The sequence below is a fragment of the Fukomys damarensis genome, unplaced genomic scaffold (genome assembly GCF_012274545.1).
Source record: "Fukomys damarensis isolate Sample0158 unplaced genomic scaffold, DMR_v1.0_HiC HiC_scaffold_13, whole genome shotgun sequence".
Lineage (NCBI taxonomy): Eukaryota > Metazoa > Chordata > Mammalia > Rodentia > Bathyergidae > Fukomys > Fukomys damarensis.
Window position 1 is genome coordinate 28,438,933 of NW_022900925.1, and position 10,827 is coordinate 28,449,759.

Here is a 10,827-nt window from a genome sequence, read left to right on the forward strand (position 1 = left end):
TTTTTTTTTTTTTTTTTTTTTTTTTTTAGTGATACTGGGGACTTAACTCAGGACCTTGTACTTGTGAGGCAAGTGCAGCACCTGAGCTACATCCCTGGTCCCCAGTGGTACCTTTCTATGCTGTACGGTTCGTTGGACTCCCTGTACGATAATGGTTTAGAGTACATTTAAGCCTGGTTATGGGCTGGGGGTTACCTCAATGGTGCTACCACCTGCCTCACAAGATCAAGGTCCTAAGTTTGATCCCTGGCACCCCCCAAAAAAAAAGCCTGGTTATGGAAGTTGGAGCTACATTCTTTTATTGTCATGATTAATCTTTTATAATCTTTTTCTTAGAACATATATTTTACTTATTTAGTGCGGAGTCCTTAGCTAGCAACATACTGCCTCATTTCTGTAGTATCCCTATGAGGAAATGCAATGTATTTACTTTTTTTTATTCCATGAATGTTTTAGTGTTTAAATGATCCACTACTACTTGGCATGCAGGGCCAGGGATTTAGCTTAGTGGTTCTGCTTCCTGCCTCTCAAGCACAGGACCTGAGTTTGAGCCCCAGTACCCACCCAAAACAAAACAAAACAAAAAAACCCTACTACTTGGCATGCATCAGAGTTGAGCCTCTGGCTGTGCTCTGAGGTTGTGTGCATGGGTGGTAGAGGATGTGGGTCAGGGGGACCTGAGGCTGTGGAATGGGTATGATCTCTGGAGAAGCTCTGTTCTAGGACTGGTAACTGTGACAGGATCTCCAAATGACAAAAAGGGAGAGAGGGAGGGAGAGAAAGGAGGGAGGGAGAGGGGGAGAAAAGAAAGGAAAAAAAAAAGAAAAAGAATGAAAAGAGCCTGGTCATTGAGATAATCCTGGAGCCGATTTCCTCCCAAGAGTTAAAACCTTCAGCTTCTCCTAGTTTCCTGCTATGGAATTTCTGCTCGTCCTTAGCTCTCACCTTGGACAAACTGAATCATCCCTTCTTCCCCAGGTCCCACTTTAACTAGAAGCCCTAACATCTCAGTCCCTCCTGTTCACCTGCAGCAGGCCAAATAACACCCCCCCAACAATGCCTGCCTCTTACGCCCCGGATGTGGGGATGGTAAGGGGACTTGCTGAGACTCATCAAACTGAGGGTCTCGGGATGGGGTGGTTCTTTTGTGCTACTGTGTGGGCCTCACATCACCACAAAGATCCTTATGAGCAGAACACAGGAAAGTCCAGCTTGGAGAAAGAGACCTGACCACAGAAACAGAGGTGGGCCTGGTGCGGGGCTTTGAGCTGCTGCGTGTGGGCAGCCTTCAGTGCTGGAAGAGACCGGACATCATCTTCAGAAGGAAGCTCCCATCCTCAAGGTGGTCCTGGGGACGAACAGGGGAGAATAACTGTGCGTCGTTTTATGCCATAAACTTGGAGCGATTTGTTATAGCAGTGATAGGACACTGAGAAAGCTCCCAGCCGGCATTTCCTGGAAGGTGGAGACTGCGTTGTGTAGAGTTGTGCAGCCCACGGTGGTAACCTCTAGGACCTTGTAGCTATTGAGCCCTTGGAAGGGGTCTGGTCTGAATCAAGATTCAGGATAAAATACACTACATTTTAAAGGCTGAGTATTTTAGATACATTGGGGTAAGAGGATTATATCATCAAAGTTTCACCTATGTATTTTTACTCACGTCATTGTCTCCACTGGAAAACTTTACCTGTATAACTTGCACTGCACTTCTATTAGGGCCACAGTGGTTGGCCCAGGCTTTCTATCTCCAGCTCATAAGCCTTTAGCTCCTGTTGAGTCTTCCAGGACAGGCAAAGGGGACCCTTCCCTGGTACCTTGGAAAAACAACACAGAATTGGGCTTGGAGCTTGGAGCAACCGCGCAAAGGGGGGACTTTGAAGCTTCATTTTCACCAGCCTCCTGGTAGAAGTACCTCTGCCCCACCGAGCATAGCTCCTGTCCCTGCTCTCTGGCCTGCAGGGATCCTACTCTCCTTAGGTCTGTCACTAGTCCGGAGACAGCGTCCAGAAGGACCACTGCCCTTGCTCCAGAAGAGCAGGACGCCACGCCTTGGAGGACCCCACATGTAACAAGCACAGCAGATTTGCATATGAAGGAACATCGGTGGCTAGTTCCTGGGGTTTGGCACTGCTGTCGCATCAGAGCCATAAACTGAACATCTGTTCTCATGACTTAACATCATTCATATCCCCAAATTCTGCTTTTCTACATTTTTAGCTCTGTGTCCTGGAAACGAATGAACCAAAAATGTCACAAGGCCTTGTTAGTGGTGCTGCTGCTAACCCAGACGTAGACGCTGCTTTGGAGCACAGGAGGAGGGGGCTCTTAAGAAAAAAGGACTAATTCTTGGGCAGGGGGTTTAGTTCAGTGGTGTTCCCACCTGCCTTGAAAGTGCAAGGTCCTGAGTTTGAGCTCAGGTAAACAAAAAACAACGAAATCTTTCACTTGTCAGATCCTTCCTCTCACTAGCTGGCGCAGTAGATTCTTCTGCAACATACTGTGGTGCCTCCAGGGTGTAGGGTTTGGGTATTTGCAACAGTTGCAAGACAGCTGAAGAGTATTTTGTAAGGTCAAACAATTCATGTTACTGTTACATTTGTGTGTGTGTGTGTGTGTGTATGTGTGTGTGTGTGTGTGTGTGTATATATATATATATATATATTCATCATTCTTGCAGCATGATCTGAATTGGGAATTAAATGGACAAATACAGTGGCAACAGAGGTGCCCTGAATATTCGAATAGTGTGTGTGTGTGTGTGTGTGTGTGTGTGTGTGTGTGTGTGGTGTGGATGAACCCAGGGTTCAAGCATGCTAGGCAAGCACTCCACCCCTGAACAACACCCCCAGTTCACATTATGAACCTTTAAAATGTATTTTTAAAATTTCATTTGGCACGTAGTAATAGCACATATTTATAGGGTGCAGTGTGACCTCTCAATATTTGTGTAAATCTGTAACAGCCAGATCAGGGTAACTGGCATATCTGTCACCTCAGATATTTCTCATTTCTTTGTGTCGATAGCATTTAACATCTCTCTGCTAGCTATTTTGAAGCAGTCAGTTATTCTTGTCGACCACAGGTATTCCGCTGTGCTATAGAACTTGAGAAGTTATTCCTCCTACAGCTGCACATCTGCACCCACCCTTCCTTCATCTCCCCTCCCCTGCACTCCTCGCAAGCTCTGGTAACCACTATTGAGTTATAATTCTTTTTTCAGTACTAGGGATTGAACCCAGGACCATATGCATGCAAGATAAGGACTCTGCCACTCAGCTATGTCCTATCCCTTTTTATTTTTATTTTATTTATTTTTGTACCAGGGATTGAACTCAGGTCTTTGTGCTTGCAAGGCAGGTGGTGGGACCACTGAGCTAAATTCTAATAAAGGAAAAAACAGTTAAACTTTGGATAGGTTTCTTTGTTTGTTTGTTTTTTTTGTTGTTGTTGTTGTTGTTTTTTGTTATTTGGTTTTTTGAGACAGGGTCTCACTATGTAGTCAAGACTGAGCTGGAACTCACTATGTAGCCCAGGCTGGTCTTGAACTCACAGCGATCCTCCTGCCTCAGCCTCCCAAGTGCTGGGATTACAGGCATGCGCCACCACACCCGGCTTTATTTTTTATTTTGAGAGAGCCTTTCACAGTGGCCAGTCTGGCCTTGAATTTGCAATCCCCGTTTCAGCCTCCCAAGTAGCTGAGACTACAGATGTGTGCCTTCATACCTGTTGAGAATTGGAATTTTCTATAAAAATACTAAGAAGCTAGGATTTAAGCTTTGAGAAATGTAGATGAAATTTCAACTTTATTCAAATGATTTTGAAAGCTAGTTATCAGTCAGGATCATCACTGAGAGAGAAAATACAACAGTGCTGCTCAGAGAAAAAGCCTGCAGGGCAAGGAGAGGGAGAACAGGCTGCTTCAATTTCTAAAGACCAAAAGCAATGAAAGTGAGCAGACTTTTGCCAATATGATCCCCCTAAAATTTGCAAATGGGACTTTACAAATTCTTTATTTAATAAGAATTAATTACTAATCATATTAAAATGAACAAAAAAGTCTCCAGACTCACAACTTTTGAAAAGATCAGATGAAATCTCTGCAGCTTCATATTCGCTAAATGGAGACTTGATTATTGATGAGAACAAAAAAATTATTCATAAGAAATTCATAACTCAGGAAACCAAAAGCAACTCTGACCTGTCCATTAGCATAGGAAGAAAACTGCATTTAGAAAAGCTGCAATTGAATGAGAAAATCAAGCTTTACTATACTTATTGGAAAGTGAGCCTGAAAAATGCTTATCATCTCCTTCTAACCCATGAATATATTTCTAGCAAAACGGAATCCAATTCCAATTAATGATTACAATTTTCCATTGCGTGAAAATGGCAGAAAATTTACTATTTAATTTTACACCAACATTATTTTAGATGGAGAAATAAATTGTAAAAAAAAAGAGCTTTTATATGTTTTTGTATCGTGGGTACGTATTTTGCTAGTACTATGACAGAGTTTTACAACTAATCTTTTAAGAATAGCTTTAACCAAGCAAGGTATTTGTGTTTGGAAACACATGTACAGTTCTTCTTGGTTTTGCTGTTATTTATTTTTAAGTGAAACAACATTATGTGCAACAATATAAATGCAATTATTATAAATAAATTTTAAATGCTTAGATAAACCACAAAACCAAACAATACTGAACAGTAAAGATAAATGATGTTTTTATGTGATATAGGATATTCTCATAAAATAATATTAGTGATGAGTATTGTAACCGAGCATAAAGATTCTTTTTCTGGCAATAGCAACTCAATATTTATAGAAAACAAGGATACTTCTAGTTTTCATAGAAATTATATGATGCAAAAAATTTACAACTTGTGATATGTATTTTAAAAATATATTGAAGGGGGGCCAGGGATTTAGCTCAGTGGTGCCTGCCTCGCAAGTGCAAGGACCAGAGTTTGATCCCCAGTACAAAAAAAAAAAAAAAAAAAAAAAATCCAGGCTCGAACTTGGATATTTGTGCTTCCGAGGCAGGTGGTGGAACCACTAAGAAATTATTATTTTAATGAATTTAAAGAAAGAATTCAGAAATAGCATATTTAGTAGATATGAAATATACTCAGTTTAATTAGTTATAATATGGAAAAAGGTCATAGAAAACAAGTAATATATCTTAGGCATAAGAAAGGGGGAAAGCAAGAAAATTGAAATTAATTAATACTTATTTCATTGGTTTTCTATCTGCAATAAATAACAATTACATTCAGTTATCGTTACTATTTTCCTGGCTTTCAGTCATATAAAAACTACAGCTTTATGATTTTTTAATTACATTGTCATGAAAGTGTGTGTTTCGTTGGTATAAAGCTATGTGTGTTAAAGTGAGGAACTAGACCATATTTTTTTGCTGTTGTTTTTTTTCTTTTGAGACCAAGTCTCACACTATTATAGCCCAGGCTGGCCTGAAACACGGAACACTTCTCCTGCCTTAGCCATCTGAGTGCTGAGATTACAGGTGCACAGCACCAAGCCCAGCTTAGAAGTTGGGTTTTGAGTGTGCGGTCATCTAGACCTGTAGCACCTGTATCTCCCTTGCACTCTTCCCTTGGGCCCGATCAATATCGGGAGCAGCCCGGTATCACCCAGTCCTGACTCTCAGATACCAACCCGCCCTTTTGAGCACTTCTTCCTGCAGCCCCAGTCTGTGCCACATCGATTTGCCAACTCCCAGTCTTTCGAGTTCCTGCCCAGCTGGTATGGAGGTACTAATGGGTCTCAGGATCAAGTGCACACACAAACCTACCGTGGTAATCCCCGAAATGCAAAGCACACCCACAAACAGCAGCCTCACGGATTTAGCTCAGTGGTTCCACCGCCTGCCTCGCAAACGCAAGGTCTGAAGTTTGATCTCCGGCACCAAAAGAAAAAAAAAAAAGAATCAGAAGAATATAAACCCGTGCTTGCTTTGACATTTTTCAATGTAAAAATGCTTTCAGGGGCAGCATTTCATGGTCTTTTAAAACCATCACATAAAAAGAATCATACAGTTTGCATCATTCTCTACCAGAAGTGGCTTTTTTTCTCAATAAATACATCTTTTGCGATTCATTTATGTTGGTGCATGTAGCTTCTTTGGTTTTTTGAGACAGGGTCTCACTAGCTAGTTGAGACTGACCTGGAGCTTAATAGGTAGCTACCCCAGGCTGGACTCAAACTCACAGCGATCCTCCTGCCTCAGCCTCCCAAGTGCTGGGATTACAGGTGTGTGACCATGCTCATAGTTGAGACTGACCTGGAGCTTAATAGGTAGCTACCCCAGGCTGGACTCAAACTCACAGCGATCCTCCTGCCTCAGCCTCCCAAGTGCTGGGATTACAGGTGTGTGCCACCATGCTCAGCAATGTTTTTATTTTTAAGATTTTTGTAGATTGGACAGAATGCTGAGCTACATCCCCAGCCCTTTTTGCTTTTTATTTTGAGACAGAATCACTATGTTGCCCATTCTAGCCTCAGATTAAAAGTTCTCCTGCCTCAGCCTCCCAGTGGCTGGGATTACAAGTGTGCAATCTATAATCAGGTGTATGGGATTACAGCCCCCGCACCTGGCTTCATCTTACACATTAAGCACATAGGTTAGTGGTCTGTATATTGGTAATGTTATGGTACCAGAGTCAAAGCCCATATCCATCTCCAGAGCCCTTTTTATCTTGCAGACTTTATTCTTGTTAAATAATCACTTCCATTCTTCCCTTTCCAGCTCCTGCCAGCCACTGTACATCTTTCGTCTCTGTACCTCAAGGAAGTAGAACCACAGTTTGCTTATCAAGTGTCTCCGTGGCTGCCGGGCTTGCTTCCCCAGCCTAGTGATTGTGAATAGCACCACTGTGAGCGTGGACCGCTTTGAAATCCCATTTCCAGTTATTTCGGGTGTATACCCAGAAGTGAAAATGCTCAATCATGTGCTAATTCTATTTTTAATTTTTTGAACGGCTGCCATTCTATTTTCCACCGCAGTGACACCACTTTATGTTCCTACCAACAGTGTATAAAAGTGTGTTACTTTCTTTTCTTTTATTTCTTGATATCAAGTTTTTGTCCTGATGAGGCTGAGGCTGAGGTGCTATCTCGTGCATTTCCCTCATGATAGTAATCTTGAGCATCTTTTCCTGTGCTTATTGACCATTTGCATGTTTGTTTGTTTGTTGGAAGCAAGGTCTTGCTATGTAGTTGAGGCTGGCTTTGAACTCATTATGTAGCCCAGGCTGGCTGCAAATTCACAGTGATCCTCCTGCCTCAGCCTCTCTCCCCACTGCTGGGATTACAGGTGTGTGCCACCATACTCAGGGACCATGTGTGTGTCTTATTTGGAGGACTGTCTATTCAAATCCTTTTCTCTTTTTGAAAAGATTGTTTCTTTTGAGTTTAAGGAGTTCTCTGTGTTTTGAATATCCAGCCCCATATCAGATGTGTGATTTGCAAGTATTTTCCCCTGTTCTGTGAGTTACCTTTTTACTCTGCTGATAATGTATTTTTCCCCCTAGTGCTGGAGATTGAGCCCGGGGTCTTGCCCATGCTAGACAGGAATGTCACCACTGAGCTACACCTCCAGTCCATAATGTGTCTTAAAATACAAACTATTTAATTTTCCTGAGGTCCAGTTTGTCTTTTTTTTTCTTTTGTTGACTGTGCTTTTGAAGTTATATGCAAAAGATAATTGCTGTTCCAGTACCACGAAGCTTTTGTCCTGTGTTTTCTTCCAAGAGTTCTGACTTTCTCTCTTCCATACAAATTTCTCAACTATTTTGAGTTCATTCTTGTATGTTATCTCATCTATAAATACTTCAGTATGCACCTCTAAGAAATAAGGACTCCCATTTAAAAACATAGTTGAGGGCCAGGGATTTATCTCAGTGGTGCTGCCGCCTGCCTAGCAAGAGCAGGGTTGAGTTCAACCCCTACTTAAGAGTGCAGACTCCGGCCAGCCTGCCTGGGTTCAGATCTCCGCACTGCCACTTTGTACCTGTGTCATCCTGGGACAGGTCTTTCGGCTTCCTTCAGCTCTGGTTCCTCATCTGTAAAAGGAGTAGAATAACAGTCTCAGCCGGGCGGGTGATAATTAAGTGAATCAACAGCTGCAAAGCCCTGGGTCAGCATGGCTGCTCTTGTTCTCACCCCCTTGGTGACCCCGCCGTCGTCCCCACTCCTTGGACTTCACTGTGGCAGTGGGGTCTGCGTGAGTCCTTGTCCGCTCGTCCTCCTGGTCACTGTGGCTCTTGTCACATGGAGGAGAAAGGAGTGAGATGGTGACAGGAGGCTCTGGAGGGTCCACATGGAGCCTGGCATCCCGTAGGAGTAAACACCACACGTAGCATTCGGTGATGAAAGCCTTTGGGAATGTCTGGGGGAAGGGGAGGAACTGCCTCATGGCGCTCTGCCCAAAGCCGGAGGAAATGGGAGCATTTGGTTCATAACAAATGAGTTTCACTTAATTTATTCCAGTTTGGCCAATTTAGGTTTCCCAGCAAGTCTCAAAACAACTGTCTTTGCTGACCTGACACGGTGTGGTTCCTGTCACGGCCCAGCCAAGCCACACCGCAAGACACCCAGGTGAGGCCACTTGGTTCCCAGATGACCCAATGGGAACAATTCCTAGAGTCAAACTCCAGCTGAAGCTACCCGGATGTGGGGGGTGCGTGGTGTCCCGGATCAGAGAGCTTCAGAATCCCCGGATGGCATGGCAGCAGAACGGGGTGGGAGGAGCACCCCGTTGCCTCTCGATGTCACCCAACGGGCAGGCCTCGGGCAGGTTGGTTCACCCTCACAGCAGTCCCCCTGGGGAGGTGTTATCCATCTCGTTCACGGAGAGCCTAAGTCATTTGCCCAGAGTGATGCAGCTGCAGGGGCAGACTGGGACTGTGTTGGAGCGTGCCTGGCTCCAGGACCTGACTGCTTTCTGCAGATCCGGAGATGGGAGGACGGGTAGCATCAGTACCGCGGAGTGTTAGGCTGTTTGTGGCACAGTTTGTGTTGTTAGTGATACCGTAGTAGTGATGAGTAACATTCAGGTGCTCTTGACATGTTATTATGTTTACCCTCTGAAGAAGGTGTTAGAGTTAGTATTGTCTTACTTTTTTTTTTTTAATGAGACAAGATCTCACTAGGCAGTTCAGGTTGTCCTGGAACTTGCTATGTATCCAGGCTGGCCTCGAACTCACAGCAGTAACCCTACCTCAGGCTCTGCGTGCTGGGACTACAGGTGTACGCCACCACTCCCGGCTATTGTCTTGCTTTTGCAGCTGAGATCAAGGTGCAGAGAAGCTGACGTTGGCCAAGTTCACACAGCCGCCCATGGGGCTGGAACTAGGATTCACCCCAGAGAGTCACTCCAAACCCCATGCATTTATGCCCTTTGCTGCCTGCCTCCTACCAAAAACAGGCGCCACTGCTCTCGTGCACCATCCCCGCCATCCGGGAGTCTGTCCAGAGGGCAGCAGAAGGGGCTTGCTTGTCCTGATGATTAAGACATGCGTGTGGAGCCATTCACCCCTTCAGTACTTCCCTCGGCTTGGCCTCCACTTCTTCACCCTGAGCCATTGTGGCTGTCTCCTCCTGTCATTTGCCGGGACCAGGATGTGACCACACGGGAAAAAACCAGCGCCACAGTCCCGCCTGGGCTCTCCTCAGTCCCGGTCCTGCAGAAATCCCTCTTGTTAACCTCAGCAGGCCACGGGCCTCCACCCTGTCAGTTTCCCACAGTCACCCCTGCCCACAGCAACAGGAAACAATGGAAATGTTACTGCCAGTTCCAAAGCACAGCTGGGAAGGGGAATCACAGAAAGTATCCCTTCTGTTTTATGTCCATGCTTTTCAACCTGCTGTCTTTGTCACCCATTGGGTTTTCCTCATACCAGGGGAGGGAAGAGGTGACGGAGGACTTCTCTCTTTTCTTTCCTCATTCTCACGCATCCGCCCTCCTGTCGGAACCTCACTCTCAGAAGCCACCATTTTTCCTGGGAGGGCTGAAGCTCTTGGGGACAGGAAGGCAGTGGAAGCCACCATCACGACCAGCATACGGAGCTGCAGAGCTTGTCTGGGAAAGAAAACACCAGCTGCCTTTGCCCGCACTAGCCTTTCCCCCGTTTCCGCATCCCCACAGGTCACTGGTTTCAAAGGTCTCAGCAAGTCTGCCCCAAGCTCTGTTTTCCCATCTGTGAGTTTCTAGCTGCTCCTAACAGCAAGAAGGATTTGTCCCCGAGGTTGCCAAAGGCGGTGGCAGGAACCTCAGAGAGCAGTTACCTTGAAGAGCCTTCCCTGGTGAACAGGCCGTTTCTCTTCCAAGTTGGAAAATGTTCACCTTGTGCCAATTAGTCCACAGGGCACCTGGAACTCTGCCAGCTGAAAAAACCCTTAACGGGAAAGCGAGCACGGAACAAAGGCAGATTTCCAGGGGCTGAGGTGGCAGCCAGGTGGCTTTTAAAGCAAAGGCACAAGGTAACAAAGCACTGCTACCCTGGTGGAACACAGTGGAATATAATGTTAAATCCATTTTAGAAACACCCATCCTTGATTAAAGTTAAATACACAGCCTTTTTCTCAGGAGAATACAGATTCCATTGTCACGTTCTCCAAGCATCCCTGTCCCCTGAGAAGCACCTGGCAAAGACAAATCAGAAGCCTTCTGAAGTCTCTGCTCACATAGATCACTTGACCAGAGAAGCTCATTATTTATGACAGTAGCAGAGGGCTGGCAGTCGGTACGTGCTTCTTTTTAATCACATCGGCTTGGAGAGGTACTGTGTGGTTTCTTTTGAAACAGA

General features: G+C 44.9%; 1 long non-coding RNA gene across 1 annotated transcript; it reads right to left on the bottom strand.

The window, feature by feature from the left end:
* Positions 1-554: 554 nt before the first annotated feature.
* On the bottom strand, positions 555-5,979 carry LOC104859554. Its single transcript, XR_779430.1, has 3 exons — positions 5,814-5,979; positions 1,688-1,814; positions 555-1,348 (listed from the first exon to the last, which is right to left on the bottom strand). It is a non-coding gene; the product is annotated as an uncharacterized LOC104859554 (long non-coding RNA).
* Between the last annotated feature and the right edge of the window lie 4,848 nt (positions 5,980-10,827).